Below are 20,418 nucleotides of genomic sequence, written 5' to 3'. Positions count from 1 at the left end.
TAGGCTATGCCTGCATGTCTTCGTGGTGCTATGTTTTTCTGGTGAAAAAGATACCTAGGAGAACACTGTACTCTGAGGGCAACTTCTACTTGGGAGATCACCCAGTCCCTGGCTATCGCTCAACATTTGCTGATGGAGAATCCTTTCTGAACCTCTATTGCAATCATGCACTCCTTAGAATTAATACTTCAGAGAGATAGATACTTCAACACAGTGCCAAACACAGTACATACATTCTCAGACACCACCTACTTCATCTTGTTCTACAGTGAGTAAAATCATAAGGCCCACACTGTGTAGATATGTTTTGTTGCAAACCAGCTTGGTACCAACCATTCCCTTTGTCCGGGAACATAGAAAAGTCAACATGCTTTCACTATGCAGTTACAGTGCAATGCTCTGAGATCCCCAAAACAGTTTCCCTAGTATCCGATTCCCTTAGGCCTTCGCACTTCTGTTCAAAATTTCATAGTACATTCTAGATGCACTTCTTAGTTAGGCTTCGCTTTTCTCCTTGAAAAACACTTTTGATCCAGACTGTGAGTTATTGGCTTCCTCTGTGTCACAGATGATATATTCCTGTGCGTGAGTGTTCCCCTTTTGGCTGGCAGAAAGGTAATTCCACAGCCCTCTCGCTATTGAACCTACCGCAACAGTGACTGTAGAAAAATACTTCTACACAAGTGGTACAAAACACTAATTATCGCCGGAGACCCCACCTTTTTCATCTTTCCCGCAATAGACTACAATGACTAAGTATTTTAAACACAGCAGACACACTGCTTCCATTCGTCTTGTTGCAAAAATGGTGACTGCCCAGTGATTTGGAATGGTTCATTCAATTCACCAGGGTAAGGAGAGAAATGTACTTGGTGCTATCTTCATATTTCTTTGACGTTGACACAAGGATTTCTTTCCCAGCCAGAAGGTTATCTGTGGTTGGATGTTTGAGCTACTCTGTACTTTTGTACAGGAAGATTACCAGAAGAAACATCTACTGCGTATGATTATTCTACTTAAAATGTGCCAGGGCCTTTGAATCTATTTTCTCATTTAAGGACAGAAAATAGCTTTCACTATGCTTTCCCGGTCAAACTAATGGGAAAATGCCTATTTCTGTAAGACACTTGAAGAGAAGTGATGAAAACAGTAAGGAAAACCAGGGCTTTTTCGGTTTAACTTCTGTTCAAATTATCTGTAACTCCTAGCTTTATTATGAGTGCCACAAAACTTGTATATAGTAAAGCCACTTTGAGAAAAAAACAGTATCGTTCGGGAAAGATTTCTAAGGATTTCTCCGATTCATTTTACTTTATCATAAACAAATGAACTCATGACAGAAACTGAACGGTTAGCATCTTTTTTAATTCAACAGTAAGAAGAGTGGAGCAAATCAGGCAACAGAATCCATCGGCATATTTGGTGTTTCTATGTTTTTCTGTTGAAAGAGATACCTCGGAGAACACTGTACTCTGAGGGCAACTTCTACCTAGACTATCACAAAGTTTCTGGCAAGTGCTCCACATTTGCTGATGGAGAATTATTTCTGAACCTGTTTTGCTATCAAGCACTCATTAGAATTGATACTTCAGGGACATATTTCTACACAGTGCTAAACAGAGTATATACATTCTCAGATGCCACCTACTTCATCTTGTTCCACAGTGAGTAAAATCATAAGGCAACATACGGTGTAGATATCGTTTGTTGCAAACCAGCTTGATACCAAACGTTCCTATTGCTCAGTAACATGGAAAAGTCGAAATGCTTCACTGTGCTGTTAACACAGTGCAATGCTCTCAGAGTACCAAAATGGTTTCCATAGAAATCTATTTCCCTTGGCCTTCGCAATTCTGATCAAAGTTGTATAGTACAGTCTAGATGCATTGCTTAGTTTGGCTTCGCTTTTCCTCTTGAAAAACACTTCTGATCCAAACTGCGAGTTACTTGACTACTGTGTGTCACAGATGATACATTTCTGTGCCTGAATCTTCTTTTTTGGCCAGGCAGAAATGTAACTCCACAGCCCTCTCGCTGTCGAACCTACCGCAAATTTTTCTCGCAGTGACTGGAGAAAAATTCTTCTACACAAGTGGTACAAAACAGTATTTATCGCCATAGACACCATCTGTTTCAACTTTTCCACAATAGACTACAGTGACTAAGCATTTTACACACAGCAGACAGACTACTTCCATTCATCTTGTGGCAAGAATGGGTTACTGCCCAATGATTTGGAATGGTTCATTCAATTCACCTCTGTAAGGAAAGAGAGAAATGCAGTTGGTGTTAGCTTCATTTTGCTTTGACATTCACACAAGGATTTCTGCCCCAGTCAGAAATCCCTCAGTGCTTGGACGTCTGAGCTACTGTGTTCTTTTATACAAAAAAAATTACTGGGAATATCCTCTACTGGGTATGATTATTCTACCTAAAATGTGCCACAGTCTTGTGAATCTATTTCATCATTTCAGGACAGAAAATAGCTTTCACTGTCAAAATAGCGGCAAAACACATATTTCTGTAAGACACTTGAAAAGAAGTGATGAAAACAGTAAGGATATCCACAGCCTTGTTCCTTGTTCAATTTAAGGTCAGTTGAAATGACCTTTATCTTGTAGCTTTATTATGAATGTCACAAAACATGTATATGGTAAAGCCTCTTTGGAAAAGAAAAACAGTCTCATTCTGGGAAGATTTGTAAGGCTGTCTCTGATTCATTCTACTTTATCATAAACAAATGCACTCATGACAGAAACTGAACGGTTAGCATCTTTTCTATTTCGACAGTAAGAAGAGTGGAGCAAATCAGGCCACAGGCTCCACCTGCATGTCTTCCTCTGGCTAGGTTTTTCTGGTGAAAAATATACCTAGGAGAACACTGTACTCTGAGGGCAACTTCTACTTAGAAGATCACCCAGTCCCTGGCTATCGCTCAACATTTGCTGATGGAGAATCCTTTCTGAACCTCTTTTACTATCATGCACTCCTTAGAATTGATACTTCAGGGAGATACTTCAACACAGTGCTAAACACAGTCCACACATTCTCAGATACCACCTACTTCATCTTGTTCTACAGTGAGCACAATCATAAGGCACCACACAGTTTAGATATCTTTTTTTGCAAACCAGGTTGATAGCAAACATTCCTATTTCCCAGTAACATAGAACAGTCAAAATGCTTCACTATGCAGTTAACACAGTGCAATGCTTTGAGAGTTTCAAAATGGTTTCCCTAGAATCCTATTCACTTAAGCCTTCCCAATTCTGTTCAAAGTTGCATAGTTCATTCTAGATGCACTTCTTAGTTAGGCTTCGCTTTTCTTCTTGAAAAACACTTCTGATCCAGACTGTGAGTTTCTTGCTTCCCATGTGTCACAGATGATATATTCCTGTGCATGAGCGTTCCCTTTTTGGCTGGCAGAAAGGTAATTCCACAGCCCACTCACTATTGATCCTACCGCAACAGTGACTGCAGAAAAATACTTCTACACAAGTGATAGAAAACAGTATTTAGCGCCAGAGACACCACCCATTTCAGCTTTTCCGGAATAGACTACAATGAGTAAGCACACTCCTGTGTGTGAGTGTCTCTTTTTTGACTGGCAGAAAGGTAATTGCACAGTCCTCTGGCCTTGGAACCTTTTGCAACACTGACTGCAACAAAATAGTTCTGCATATGTCATACAAAATAGTATTTATCGCCAGAGACACCACCCCTTTCCACTTTCCCGGTATAGACTACAGTGACTAAGCATTTTAAGCACAGCAGACAGACTACTTCCCTTCGTCTTTTGACAAAACATGGCGACAGCCCCGTGGTTTGGAACAGTTCATTCAATTCACCACTCTAAGAAAGAGAGAAATGCACTTGGTGTTAGCTTCATATTTCTTTTGACATTCTCACAAGAATTTCTTCCCCAGTCAGAAAGGACTCACTGCGTGGATGTCTAGCTATTCTCTTCTTTTGTACAGAATGATTTCCAGGAAAATCGTGTATTGTGTATGATTATTCTACTTTAAATATGCCACAGTCTTGTTAACCTATTCACTCATTTGAGGGTAGAAAATATCTCTCATTATGCTTGCACGGTAGAACTTTCCGCAAAACACATATTTCTGTAAGACACTTGAAAAGAAATGATGAAAACAGAAAGGATTACCAGCCCTTTTTCAATTTAACTTATGTTGAAATGACCTTTAACTCCTAGCTTTATTATGAATGCTACAAAACATGTATATAGTAAAGCCACTTTGCAAAATAAAAAGAGCCTCATTCTGAAAAGTTGTGTAAGAGTTTCTCTGATTAATTCTACCTTATCATAAACAAATTCACTCATGACAGAAACTGAACAGTTAGCATCTTTTTTATTTCGACAGTAAGAAGAGTGGAGCAAAGCAGGCCATAAGCTCTGCCTGCATGTCTTCGTGTTTCTATTTATTTCTGCTGAAAAATATACCTAGGAGATTCTGTACTCTGAGGGAAACTTCTACTTAAAAGATCACAAAGTCCCTGGGTATTGCTCAACATTTACTGATGGAGAATCATTTCCGAACCTCTTTTGCTGCCAAGCACTCCTGAGAATTGATACTTCTGGGAGATACTTTAAGGCATCACACTCTGAGGATACCGTTGTGAGAAGTTTCAGCTTCTCTAAGTAACCAGGCAATGGAAACACCTCGTATGATAAAGGTGTTCAACACAAGATATCTACAGTGTTTAGCAACTTAGAAGTTTGCCCCATTTAGAAGATGAAATGTGTGATATCTCTGAATATATGTACCGTTTTCCACACTCTCTTTAGGTATCCTTCAGAAATTTTTGTTCGTAAATAAGATTGATAGCCAAAAGGTTCTTGAACATCCCGCTCTTTCATCAAATAGGTGAATATATTCATGAAATTGTAGCGTATTTTAAGGGAATAATCACATGCAATACACTTTCCACCGCATTAATAGTTTCCATGCAAAAGCACAGAGAATCTAAGATTTAGGGGCCGTGCAATTCTTTCGTAAAAAGGAACTGCTTTGTTAATGTCAAAATAATGAGGATTCTAACCGTCCACTCTTTGTCACCAAGTGCATTTCTCTCTGGTATAACAGTATTGCATTGTTTGAATTCTTTCCAATCACTGGGGAATGGACCTGCTTTGTACAAAGAGTGTTTTAAGCCAAGTCTGTTGGCAGTGTTTTTAGTGCACTGTCAATGTACTCCTCTAGGAAGAGGTTGAAATGCATGGTGTCTCCTGTAATAAAGACTGTTTCTACTCCTCCGGTTGAAGTATTTCTTTTGAATTTAACTTTGGTTGCAGGTTTCTAGCAAAGGAGCTGCTGTATGACCTTTTCGTCAGCCAATGAGTGTACTCTAAGGGGAAAAGATATCCTCTAGGAAACACAGTCAGCCACCATACGACCGCTCCTTCAACAGTGTTTTCAGAGGAGGAAAGTGCGGCCTAAATAAGAAATACGAGTACTTGCTAACACGTCAACGTGAACAGAATGGCAAGTCTAATTGAATCAGAAACCAAAGTAACAACCTTAAGACCTTTACAGCATCACATTCTTAGGATGCAGTGGGGAGGAATTTAGACGTTTCCGAGTCACGAGGGAATGGAAACATTGTGCGAAAGAAAGCGTTGGAAACAAACGGTATCTACCCCGTTTAGCAGAGTATGAGTGGGCTCACTTTAGTAGAAGATGAAATGTGTCATGTCTCTTCATGTGTCTCCTGTTTTCGATGCTCGATTTCGGTATCTTTCAGAAATGCGCGTACTGCGGTAAGATTGATAGCACAGCGCTACTGAATATACTGCTCGGTCACCAAATGAGTGAACGGATTCATAAATTTTGGTGTATTTTAAGTGAATAATCTTCTGCAATACACCCTCCACTGAAGCCTTTTCTTCTCTACACAAGTTCCAAGAAGCTAAGTTTCAGAAACCATGTACCACCTGACTTGAAAATAACTGTTTTGGGAATGTCCACATGATTATGATGCTAACAGTCTACATATGATGCTCCAGTGAATTTCTCTCTCATGTAACAGTAATGCATTCTTTGAATTTTCTCAAATCAATGGGGAATGAACATGTTTTGTAACAAGGGTGTTTTAAGCCAACTCTGTCTGCAGTGTTTATAATGCAGTGTCATTGTACTTTTCTAGGAAAAATTTGAAATGCATGGTGTGTCTTGTAATAAGTTCATTTTCTACTTCACCTGTTCAAGTATTTCTTTTGAAATTAACTTTTGTTATAGGTTCTTAACAAAGGAGCTGCTGAATAATGATTTTGTCAACCAATGTGTCTACTATAAAGCATAAATATATCCTCTAAGAAACACAGTAACTACACCACAGTTTTTTCAACAGTAATTTTACAGAAAAAAAAGTGTAGGATAAATAAAATGTGCAAGTACATGGAAACTTGTAACTTTGAACAGAATTCAAAGTCTCAAAGAATGCAAGTCTAATTTAATATGAAACTGAAATATAAATCTTAAGACCTTTAACAGCATCACACTCTGATAATTCACTGCTGAGGAATTTAAACTTTTTGAAGTTACTAGGGCATGGAAATATTTTGCATGGGAAAGAATTCCAAACAAAAGATATACACACATATTAGCACCTTATGAGTGGGCTCACATCCTAGAAAATGAGTTGAGTAGTGTCTCAGAGTTTATTTCACAGTTTTCCCAAACGTGTTTTTATAAGAAAGAAGTGTAATCTAAGTAAGAAATGCATATAGATGGTACTATGTAAACCTCAGAATAATGGCAAGTGTCTAAGTGAATATGAAACTTAAGTAACAATCTTAAGACCTTTACAGCATCACATTGTGATAATACAGTAGTGAGGAATGTAAACTTTTGTAAATTACTAGGAAATGGAAACATTTCATATGAAGAGGGTTTTCAACAAAAGTTATCTACACTGTCTAGCACCTTATCAGAGGACTCACTTACTAGAAGAATAAAAGAGTTATGTCTCAGGGTGTATGTACTGTTTTCAGCATGCTGTTGAAATATCTTTCAGAAATATGTGTTTTCTGGTAAGATTGATACTGAAAGGCTTTTGAACATACTTTTCTCTCATGAAATGGGTGAATACATTCATGAAACCATAGCATATTTTAAGTGAATAATCTTATGCCATACACTTTCTACTAAAGTATTTTTTTCTCTACACAAGTTCAGAGAAGCTAAGATTCATAAACTGTGTACTACCTGACTTGAAAATAACCGTTTTGTGAATGTCCACATGATTATGATGCTAACAGTCTACCTATGGTGCTCAAGTGCATTTCTCTCCTATATAACAGTAATGAATTCTTTCATTCTTTAAAATCACTGGGAAGAGAACATGTTTCATAAGAAGTGAGTTTTATGCCAACTCTGCTGGGTTTATAACATTCTGTCAAGGTACTCCTTTAGGGCAAAGTTGAAGTGCATGATGTTTCTTGTAATGCATACTGTTTTAACCCCTCCTGTTCAAGTATTTCTCAAAATGTCACTTTATTGTAAGTTTTTAGCAGAAGAGCTCCCGAATAACCTTTTTGTCAGCCAATGAGTGAACAACAAGGCAAAAATATATTCTCTATAAAACAGAGTCAGCAACTATACCATAGTTTTCCCAAAGGGATTATTATAGAAGGAATGTGTAGCCTAAATAAGACATGCAATTACATGGTAACATGTAACTTTGAACAGAATTTCAAGTCTAAATGAGTATGAAATTCAATTAACAATCTTGAGACCTTTACAGCATCACACTCTGAGAATACAGTGGCGAGGAATTTAAACTCTTCTAAGTTACCAGTGAATGAAAACATTTTGTATGAGAAAGGGTTTTCAACACAAGATATCTACACTGTTTGGCACCTTATGAGAGGGCTCACTTTACTAGAAGAAAGGAGTTGTGTCTCAGGATGTATGTACTGTTTTCAGTACTGTGTTTAAGTATCTTTCAGAAATATGTGTTTTGCAGTAAGATTAACAGCGAAAGGCTTTTGAACATACTGTTCTGCCATCAAATGAGCGAGGTGTATTCTATTTCAAGTGAATAATTTTATGCAATACACTTTCCACCATAGTAGTTTTATCTCTACAAAAGAACAGAGAAGCTAAGATTCATGGACTGTGTAGTACTTGCCTTAAAAGGACCTGTTTCGCCAGTGTAAAAATGAATATGAGGCTATCAGTCCACTATTTATCACGAAGTGCATTTCTCTTTATTTCTAACCCTAGTCCTAATTGTAGCCCTAACCTTAATTCCTAACTTTAATACTAACACTGCCCCTGTCCTAGGCCTATCCCTAACCCTAACCCTAACCTATTCCTAATTCGGTGCTTAACTTCACCTCTAACTCTAAATCCAACCCTAGTGCTAACTGTAGCCAAACCCTAACCCTAACAATTACACTACCCCTAAACCTGTCCCTAACCCTCGTTTTAGCCCTAATCCTAAACCTATCCCTAACTCTAATCTTAGACCTAGCCCTAGCTCTACCCATAACATGAACCCAAACAATAACCCTAACTCTAAAACTAACCCTAAACGTATCCCTGACCCTAGCCTAGAACTATTCCTAACTCTAGTCCTAGCCCCAGTCATACCCCTACTTCTAATCTTAACCCTAACACTAACCTTAGCCATAGCCCTAAACCTATCCCTATTTTGAACCATGCCCTCAACATGACCCTAATCCTAACGAAGCCATAATGCTAACCCTCACTCTAGCTGCAAAGCTAATCCTAACCCTACCAATAACCCTATCCTAACCCTAACCTTAAGCCTACACTTAACCCTAACTTTAGACCTAACCCTAGCAATAGCCTTAGGCCTAACCCGAACCCTTTCACTAATTCTTACCATTTTCATTTTTCTAGCCCTAACCCTAACCTTAAACCTACTGCTACCCCTAATCTTAGTCATGGTCCTAACCATAAACCTAACCCTTACCCTAACCCTAGCCCTTGCCCTAACCCAAACCCTAGCCCTAACATTAACTCTAACCCTAGCCCAAGCCCTAATGTAAAACTTGACCATAGCCCTAGCACTAATCCTAAGTCTAACCCAAACACTAACCCTAGCACTAACCCTAATCCAAATCCTAACCCTAGCTCTAAACCTAACCTTAACCCACTCCCTTGCCCTTACCCTAACCCTACCAACTACCCTAGCCCTAATCCTAGCCTTAATCCTAAAAGTACCCCTAACCCTAGCCCTAAACCTAAAACTAACCCTATTTCTACACCTAGCACTAGCCATTACTGTACCACTAACCCTCACCCAAAACATAGACCTAGCCCTAAACCTAGCCCTACACCTGCCCCTAAATGAACTCTAACCCTAAATCTAATCCTAACCTCAGCCCTAACCCTAACTGTAGCCCTAGCCCTAATGTAAACCCTAACCAAATCCCTAGCCCTAACCCTAACCCTAACCCTAGCCCTTAGCCTAGGCTTAACCATAACCCTAGCCTTAACTGTAACCCTAACCCTACTGCTAGTTATAGCCTTAGCCAGAACACTGACCCTAGCGCTAGCCCCATCTCTAGCCTTAGGCCTAAACCTAACCCTATCTCTAAGTCTTACCCTAACCCTGACAATAACCCTAACCATAACCCTAGCCCTAAACTTTACAGTAGCCACAGCACTAACCCTAAACCTATCCCTAATTCTAACTATACCCTTACCCCTAGCCCTAAACCTAACCTTATCTCGAACCCTACCCTATATTTAGACCTTACCCAAAACCTAACCATAACGCTAAATGTAACCCTAGCCCTAAACCTCACAATAACCATAGCGCTGACCATAAACCTAATCCAAATTCTAACAATGACCCTAGCCCTAGCCCCAACCCTAGCACTACCCCTAACCCTCACCCTAAACCTAGCCCTACCCCAACCCTAACCCTATCTCTAGCCCTAGCTTTAGACCTAAGACTATCCTAACTTTAAGCATAGTCCTAACCCTAACCCTAACCCTATCTGTAACTGTAACACTATCTCTAACCTTAGCAGTAACTTGAACCCTAACCCTACCATTAACACTAGCCCTAGCCCTAAACCTAACCCTAGCCCTAGCCCTAACAGTAATTCTAACCTTAACACTACCCCTAGCCCTATGCCTAAAACTAGCCCTACACCTACCCATAACCCTAAACCTAACCCTAATGCTAGCCCTAACACTAACACTAACCCTAGCACTAACCTTAACCTTAACTGTAGCCCTAAAAGTAACTAAAACCCTAGCCTTAGACATGACCCTGATTCTAACCCTAACACCAAATCTATCTCTAAACTTAACTCTAAAAGTAAACTTAACTCAAGCCCTAAACCTAGATCTAGACCTACACCTTACCCTACCATGAACCTTACTCATAACCCTAATCCTAACCATAGACCTAACACTAACACTAAACCAAACCCTAGCTCTAGCTCTACCCCAAACACTAGCACTAACTGTAGCCCTAACTTTATACCTACCCTTAGCCCTAACCCTAGCCATAAACCTAACCCTAGCCCTAGCACTAACCCTTGCCCTATCCCAAACCCCAGCCCTAACCCAATACCTGACCCTTGGCCCTAAACCTGGTCCTAGCCCTAACCCTAGCTCTAACCCTAACACTAACCCTAATGCTACACCTCACCCTAACTCTAACCCTAGCCCTAGCACTAAGCCTAACCCTAATCCTAAACCAAAACCTAACCCCACCCTAACACTAACAATAACCCTATACCTAACCCTAACCCTAGACCTTATCCTAAACACTAACTCAAAACCTAGTTGTAGCTCTACCCCTAATTCTAACACTTTCTCTAGTCCTAACACTAACTGTTACCCTAAGCCTAATCAAAACACGAACCCTAGACCTAACCCTAACCCTAACCCTAGACCTAACCCAAACCTCAAACCTGACCTTAGCCTTAGATCTGACTGCCATTCTAACCCTATCACTAGCTCTAGCTCTAACCCTAATTCTAACCCTAACCCTAACTGAAGCCCTAACCATAGCTTTAAGACTAATCCTAATCCTAAACCTAGCCCTAACCCTAACCCTGATTCTAAACCCAATCCTAATCCTAGCCCTAAACCTAACCCTAAACCTAGCCCTAACCTCAAGCCTAGCCGAACTCTAACCCTAGCTCTAGCCCCAGACCTAACCCTAAAACTGACCCTAGGTCTTGCATTACACCTGACCTTGATGCTAACCCTAACCCTAGCCCTAGGTTTAACTCTGACCCTAACCCTAACTCTATCACTAACCTTAAACCTAACCTTAAAAAAATCCGAGATTTAGACCTGACCCTGATTCTAACCCTAACCGTAGCCCTAGCTTTAACCCTAAACGTAGTCCTAATCCTAACCCTCACTCTAACCCTAACATTATTTTAGAAATAAACATAGCCTTAGCCCTAACCCTAACACTAGACCTAATTCTAAACCTAATCCTACAACTAGCAGTAGCCCCAAACCTAACCCTAACCATAAGACTACCCCTACACCTAACCCTAACACTAATGGTTAACTTACACCTAACCATTATTCTAACCCTAACCCTAAATCTAACCATAACCCTAGCCCTTACCCTAACCCCAGACCTAACCCTAGACTAACCCTAACCCTAGCTCTAACCCTAGCCCTAAATCTAAACCTAACACTATCCATAGCCTTCAACCAGACCCCGATTGTAACCGTAACTCTAACCATAGCCCTAAACCTAACCCTAACCCTAACCCTAGCCCTGACCCTAACGTTAACCTTAACCATAAATTTAGCTATAACCCTAGCCCTAAACCTAACCATAGCCTTAACTCCAGCCATAACACTAATCCAAACCCTAAACTTAGCCCTATCCCTAACCCTAGCACTCACCTTAATCCTAACCCTAACCCTAACCCTAAGCCTAACCCGAGACCTAACCCTAACACGAAGCTTAGCCTTAGACCTGAACCTGATTCTAAACACAACCCTAACCCTAACCCTAAACCTAACTCTAACCCTAGCTCTACCCATAGCCCTAACCCTAAAAGTACCCTAGCTCTTGCATTACAACTGAGCCTGATGCTAAACCTACCCCTAGCCCTAGGTTTAACTCTAACCCTAACCCTAACCCTATCGCTAACTCTATCCTACCCTAGCTGTAATGCTAATATTAGCCCTAACCCTAACCCTAACCTGATTTTAGCAATAACTCTAGCCCTAACCCTAACACTAGACCTACCCTTGGCAGTAGCCCCACACCATAGCCCTAACACTAGACCTAGCCATAACATTAACCCTAGCCTTACACCAAACCACGATTCTAATCCTAACCCTAAACTTAACCCTAACCCTACTCCTTAGCATAAACCTAGACCTAACCCTAAACACAATCCTAACCCTAACCCTAAACCTAACTCTAACCCTAGCTCTACCCATAGCCCTAACCCTAAAATTAAATCTAGTTTTTACATTACACCTAACCCTGATGCTAACCATAACCCTAGCCCTAGGTTTAACAGTAAACCTAACCTTAAAGAAAATCCTACACTTAGACCTGACCCTGATTCTAACCCTAACCCTAAACATACCCTAGCTATAACCCTAACAGTAGCCCTAACCCTAACCCTAACCTGATTTTAGCAATAAAACTAGTGCTAACCCTAACACTAGACCTACCCTTAGCAGTAGCCCTACAACTAACCCTAACCATAATCCTAAACCTAGACCTAACCCCAACACTAATGCTAGCCTTACACTGAACCATGATTCTAACCCTAAACCTAAACCTAGCCCCAATCCTAACCCTTGCAATAGACCTGACCTTGATTCCAACACAACATAACCCTAGACCTAACCCTAACCTGCCCCCTAACCCTAGAACTAACTCTAGATTTAAGCCCGACCCTGACTCTCTTTATAGACATAACCCTAACCCTAAACTCAAGCCTAAAATTAGCCTTAGAACTGACCCTGATTGCAAATCTACCCCTAACTCCAGTCCTAACCCTAGCCCTAGCCCTAACCCCATCCCTAGCCCTGACCCTAACCCTAACCTTAACCCAAACCCTAACCCTAACCCTAACCGTAGCTGTAGTCCTAGACCTAACACTAACACCTAACCTAACCCTAGCTCTAGCCCTAGCCCTCGCTCTAACACTACCCCTTGGTCTAGCCCTAATGCTAACCCAAAACCTAATCCTAGCTCTAACCCTAACCCTAGCTGTGGACCTTACCCTACCCCAAAACCTCTCCATAATCCTAAACAGAGCCCTAACTCTAGATTTAGACCTGACCCTGACTGTAACTATAACCCTAACCATAGACCTTAACCTAACCCTAACCCTAACCCTCACCCTAACCTGATTTTAGCAATAACCTTAGCCCTAGCCTTTACTTTACTCCTAACCCTAAACCTAGACCTAACCCTAAAACTAACCCTACCCCTAGAAATAGGCCAAAACCTAACTCAAACTTTAACCCTAACCATAGACCTAACTCAAACACCAAACCTAGCTTTACATCTAACCATGATTCTAATTGTAACCCGAAACCTACCCCTAACCCTAGCCTTTACACTAACCCTAGACCTAACTGTAGACTAAATCTCACCCTATCTCTATCTCTAGCCCTAAGCCTAGACCTAACACTAGGCATAGCCTTAGACCTCACCCTGTTTATAACCATAACCCAAACCCTAGCTATAACCCTAAAACTAACAATAGCCCTAACCCTAACCTTAACCCTAACTGTAAAGCAATACCGAACAATAACACTAGCTCTTGCCTTAAACCTACTCCTAACCCTAAACCTAGCCCAAACCCTTGCACTACAGTTGAGCCTAATTCTAACACTAAACTTAACCCTAGAACTAACACAAGCCCAAAATCCAACTCTAAACCTAATCCTAACCCTAACCCTAGCTGTAGACCGACCCCTAAACCTAACTCTGAACCTAACCCTAACCCTAGCCCTAACCCTAAAACAAACTCTAGATTTAGACCTGACCGTGACTCTCTTTATAACCCTAACCATAGACCTAACCCTAGACCTAACCCTAACCCTAACCCTAAACTCAACATTAAAGCAAGACTTAGACCTGACCCTGATTGCAAACCTAACCCTAACCCTAACCCTAACCCCAACCATACCCTTTACCCTAACCCTAACCCTAGCCGTAGCCCTAGACCTAACACTAACACTAAACCTAACCCTAGCTGTAGCCCTATCGCTAAACCTAATCCTAGGCCTAGCCCTAAAACTAACCCTAACCTTAACCCTAGCTCTAACCCTAACCCTAGCCATGGACCTTACCATAACTCTAGCCCTAAACCTAGCTGTAGCCCTAGCCCTGACACTAACCCTAACCCTAACCCTAGACCTAACACTAACACTAACACTAACATTAACCCTAACCCTAAATGTAGCTCTAGTCCTAACCCTAACCCTAGCCTTAGGCTTAGTCCTAATGCTAACCTATCCCTAACCCTATCTATAACCGTATCCCATGCCTTGGACCTTACCCTAACCCTAACGCTAAGCCTCGCTGTAGCCCTAAGTCTAACACTAACCCTAGCCCTAATCGAACCCTAACCATATCCCCAACCCTAGCCCTAACAGTAATCCTATCCCTAACATTAGCCCTACACTTTACGATAAACCTAACCCTGGCCTTAATCCTAACCCTAGTCCTAACTCAAGATGTAGACCTGAACCTGACACTCTCCATAATACTAACATTAGACCTAACACTAACCCTAAAACTAACCCTAGCCCTACCCCTACCCTAGCTCTAGATCTAACCCTAACCCAAATTCTAAACCTAGCCCTAGCCTTAGACCTGACCGTGATTCTAATCCTACCCATAACCCTAACCCTAGACCTAACCTTAACCCTAACCCTAGACCTAACCCTAACTGTAACCCTGAACTTAAATGAAACCCAATCAATAACCCTAGCCCTAGCTATAACTCTAAACCTAAACCTAAACATAGCCCCAATCCTAATCCTTGCAATTGACCTGACCTTGATTCTAACACTAAATATAACCCTAGAAATAACCCAAACCCTAACCCTAACACTACACCTAGAACTAAATCTAGACTTAAACCTGACCCATACTCTACTTATAACCCAAACCCTAGCCCTGACCCAAACCCTACCCCTAAACCTAGCTGTAGCCCTAAAACTAACACTAACCTAACCCTAACCCTAGCTGTAGCCCTAGCCCTAACCCTAAAACTAAACCTAGGTCTAGCCCTAATGCTAACCCAAAACGTAACTCTAGCTCTAACCCTAACCCATAACTTGGAACTTACCCTAACCCTAACACTACCTGTAGTCATACCTCTAACCCTAACCCTAGCCCTAGCCCTAGCCCTAGCCCTAGCCCTAGCCCTAACCCTACCATAAAGCCAGCCAAACACTTACCCTAGCCCTCTACCTTACCTTAGCTCTAATGCAAATCCAAAACCTAACCCTAGCACTAACCATAGACCTTACCCTGATTCTCACCATAACCATAATCCTAACCCTAGACCTGACTCTAACCCTAATCCTAACCACAATGTTAAACTATATCCTGATTAGAACCCTAAACCTAACCCCAGGCATAAAACAAACCCTAACTCTAACCATAACCCGAGCCTTAGACCTGACCCTGATTTTTAACCTAACTAACTCTAGCCCTAAACCAAACATTAATACTAGCCCTAGCCCTAATCCTAACCCCAATCTAACCCTAATCCTAGAACTGAATCTAACCCTAACCTTAGATCTAGACCTAGCCCTAACCCTTCCCCTAACCTCAACCTTAATGATAACCCTAAACTAAACCTGTCCTTAACCAAGCCCTAGCTTTATCCCTAACCCTCACCCTGTCCCTAACACTACCCCTCACCCTAGCCTAAAACCTAGTGTGAGACTTCACCCTGATTCTAATTCTAATATTAACCTAGCCCAAATCCTAAACCTAAACCTAACCCCCGCCTTAATTCTAAATCTATCCCTAAGTTTACATTGAGACCTGCCCCTGACTCTAACAATAACCCTAACCTTGACCTAACCCAAACTCTATCCTTAACACTAACTGTAGCCCTAGACCTAACCCTAAACCTAGACACAGCCCTAACCCTAAACCTAGCATTAGAGCTAGCCCTAACCCTATCCCTAGCGCAAGCCCTAACACCATGCCTACCAATAACCCTAACTCTAACCCTAGCTTAAATCCTAATTCTTACCCTAAGAATATACATAACCATAGCTTTAACTCTAATCCTAAACCTAACTCTGGCCCTAAACCTAGCCTTAACCCAAACACTAGACCTAACCTAAACCTCAACCCTAAGCATAGCCTAACACCTGATTCCCATTGTAACCCTAATCCTAAACCTAACAATAACCCTAGCCCTAACACTAACCCTAACTTTAAGTCTAGCCCTAACTCTTACCCAGGTTTAGCTCTAGCTCTAAACCTAAACTTAACCTGGCTTTAACCTGACCCTGATCCTAACCTTAACCCTAACCCTAATCCTAAACCTACCCCTACCCCTAACCCTAAACCTAACCCTCACCCTAACCCTAGAACTAACCTTAAACCCAACATTAACCATAGTGTTAAATCTGATCCTATTAGAATCCTAACCCTAACCCCAGAAAAACCACTAACCCTAACGCTAACCATAACATGAGCCTTAAACCTAAACTTGATTTTAAACATGACCATAACCCTAGCCCTAAACCTAACCCTAACCATAGTCATAACCCTAATCCTAACCCTAACCCTATACCTAACCCCAAACCTTGCCCTAACCCTAACACTACACCTAACACTAACACTAATCTTAGACTTAGCTGTCGAACTATCCCTTACCGTAATCCTAAACCTATCCTAACCCTAAAACTAGCCATAATGCTAACACTAACTCTAACCCTTACCCTAGGTTTAGCTCTAGCCCTAACCCTAAACATAACCCTAGCCCTAGCCATAGACCTGACCCTGATTCGAACCCTAACCATAAACCTAAACCTAGACCTAAACCTAAACCTAACCAAGCCCTAACCTAACCCAAGACCTAACCCTAAACCCAACACTAACCGTACTGTTAAACCTGACCTTACATATAACCCTAACTATAAACCAAGCCATATCCCTAACCCTGCCATAACCGTAACCTGAGCGTTAGACATGACCCTGATTTTAACCCTAACCATAACCCTAGCCCTAAACCTAGCCATCACCATTGCCATAACTGTTACCCTATCTCCAGTCCTATCTGTAGGCTTAGCCCTATCACTAACCCTAACCCTAGACCTAAACCCAACCATAGCCCTAACCTTAACCCTAGACCTAACACTAACACTAACCTTCACCCTAGCTGTAGCCCTAGCCCTAACCATAACCCTAACCCTATCCAAACCCTAAACTTAACACTAGCCCTAATCATAACCCTATCCCAAACCCAAGCTGTACCCCTACATCTAACTCTAAACCTAGCCCTAGCCCTAACACTAATCCTAATTCTAAACCTAACCTAACAATAGCCATAACTCTTACCCTAGCTCTAGCTCTAGTGCTTATGCAAAACCTAACTCTAGCACTAACCTTAGACCATACCCTGATTCTAACCATAACCATACCCTAACCCTAGATCTAACACTAACACTAATCTTAACCCTAGCTGTAGCCCTAGCCCTAACTGTAACCCTAACCCTATTCTAACCCTAAACCTAACACTAGCCAAAATGCTATCCCTAACCCTGGCTCCACCCCTAACCCATGCCTTGGACCTTAAACTTACCCTAATCCTAACCCTAACCCTAACCCTACTTCTAACCATAACCCTAGTCCTAGCCCTAGCCCTAAACCTAACCCTAAAGCTAACCTAACACTAACCCTAGCCCTAATACTTACCCTGGCTCTAGCTCTAGCCCTAACCCAAAACCTAAACCTAGTACTAACCTTAGACCTTACCCAGATTCTAACCCTAACCCTAACCCTAACCACAGTGTTGAACGTTACCCTGAATGAAACCCTAACATTAACCCCAGGAATAATACTCCTAACCCGAGCCTTAGACCTGAACCTGATTTTAAACCTATCCCTAACCCCAGCCCTAAATCTAACCCTAACTCTAGCCCTAGCCCTAAACCTAACACTAACCCTAATCTAACCTTAACCCTAGCCATAAATCTAAACCTAACCCTTAACCTAGCCCTAATCCTAGCCCTAACCTTAACACTAACCTTAATGATAACCCAAAACTAAAACCTGTCCCTTAACCTAGCGCTAGCTTTATCCCTCACCCTAACCCTATTCCTAACACTACCCCTAACCCTGGCCTAAAACCAAATATTACACATAAGCCTGATTCTAATTCTAACTCTAACCTTAGCCCAATCCCTAATCCTGAACCTAAGCCTCCCATTAATTATAACCCTACCGCTAACTTTGAATTTAGACCTGTCCCTGAATCTTACCATAACCCTCACCCTAGACCTAACCCTAAACCTAAACCTGAACCTAACTGTAGCCCTAGTCCTAACCATAACCTAAGCCCCAGCCCTAACCCTAACCCTATCATTAGAGCTAGCCCTAACCCTAACGCTAGCCCTAACACCAATTCTAGCCCTAAACCTAGCATAAACCATAGCTTTAATGCTAATCCTAACCCTAACTTTGGCCCTAAACCTAGCCTTTAACCTAATGCTAGACCTAACTTCAACCTCCAATGCAACCATAGCTTTAGATCTGATTCCCATTGTACCATAATGCTAACTTTTGCTGTAACACTAACCTTAACCGTAACCCCAGCCCTAGCCCTTACCCTAGGTGTAGCTCTAGCCCTAACCATAAAATTCACCCTAGGCCTAGCCTTAGACCTGACCCTGACTGTAACCCTAACCCTAACCCCAGCCATACCCCTAACCCTAATGCTGACCATAAACCAAGCTTTCGGCCTGACCCTGGTTTTAAACCTAAACTTAACCCTAGCCCTAAACCTAACCCTAGCCATAGCCCTAACCCTAACCCCAACCCTAACCCTGTTTGTAGCCTTAGCCCTATCACTAATCCTAACCCTAGACCTAACTCCAAATCTAGCCCTAACCCAACCACAGACCCAACCCTACCCTTGACCCTATCCCTACCCATAAACCTAACCCTAACCCTAACACTAACCCTAACCTTAATGATAACCTTAAACTAAAACCTGTCTCTTAACCTAGCCCTAGCTTTATCCTTAACCCTAACCCTATCCCTAACACTATCCCTCACCCTAGCCTAAAACCTAGTGTTAGACCACACCCTGATTCTAATTCTAACTCTAATTTTAGCCCGATCTCTAACCCTAGCCCTAACCCTCACCTTACCTCTAACCCTAGCCCAAACTTTAGATTTAGACCCGTCCATGACTATAACCATAACTCTCAGCATGGACCTAATCCTAACCCTAAACCTAGTCCAAACCCAAACTCTGTCCCTAACCCTAACTGTAGCCCTAGCCCTAATCCTAACCCTAGACTCAGTTCTAATTCTAACGCTAGCATTAGAGCTAGCTCTAACCCTAACGCTAGTCTAAGCCCTAACTCTAAGCCTACCCATACACCTAAACCTAACCCTAGCTCTACCCCTAATTCTAACTCTAAGCCAAGCCCTAACTGTAGCATTAACTCTAACCCTAAACCTAACCCTGGCCCTAAATTTAGCTTTAACCCAAACAATAGACCTAACCCAAAACTCAACCCAAACCATAGCCTTAGACCTGATTCGCATTGTAACCCTAACCCTAGCCCTAACACTAGTTCTCACCCTTACCCTAGGTTTAGCTAAACCTAACCTTAACCCTAACCTTCAACCTAAGCCTAGACCTAACCCTAACCCTAGCCCTAAGCTTTACCCTAGGTTTAGCTCTAGCCCTAATTCTAAACTTATCTCTAGCCTAGCTTTAGACCTGACCCTGATTCTGACCGTAACAATAAACCTAACATTAGACCTAAAGCGACCCCTAACCCTAGCCCTAACACTAACCCTAACCATAGACCTAACCCTAAACCCAACACTAACCATAGTGTTAAACCTGACCCTATTAGAATCCTACCCTTAACCCCAGAAATACTCCTAACCTTAACACTAAACATAACTTGAAGCTTAAACCTGACCCTGGTTTTAACCCTAACTATAATCCTAGCCCAAAACCTAACCCTAGTTATAGCCATAACCCTAACCCTATGTGTAGCCCTAGCCCTATCACTAACCCTAGCCCTATCAATAACGCTAATCCTAGACCTAACCCTGACCCTAGCTCTAACCCAAACATTAGACCTAACACTAACACTAACCTTAACCCTAGCTGTAGCCCTAGCCCGAACCATAATCCTAACTCTATACTAACTCTAACCCTAACACTTCCCCTAGTGCTAAACCTAACCC

Source organism: Sturnira hondurensis, unplaced genomic scaffold, assembly GCF_014824575.4.
Source record: "Sturnira hondurensis isolate 20B ecotype Veracruz unplaced genomic scaffold, ASM1482457v3 Scaffold0008850, whole genome shotgun sequence".
In the NCBI taxonomy this organism is placed as follows: domain Eukaryota; kingdom Metazoa; phylum Chordata; class Mammalia; order Chiroptera; family Phyllostomidae; genus Sturnira; species Sturnira hondurensis.
This window is presented reverse-complemented; position numbering follows the sequence as displayed.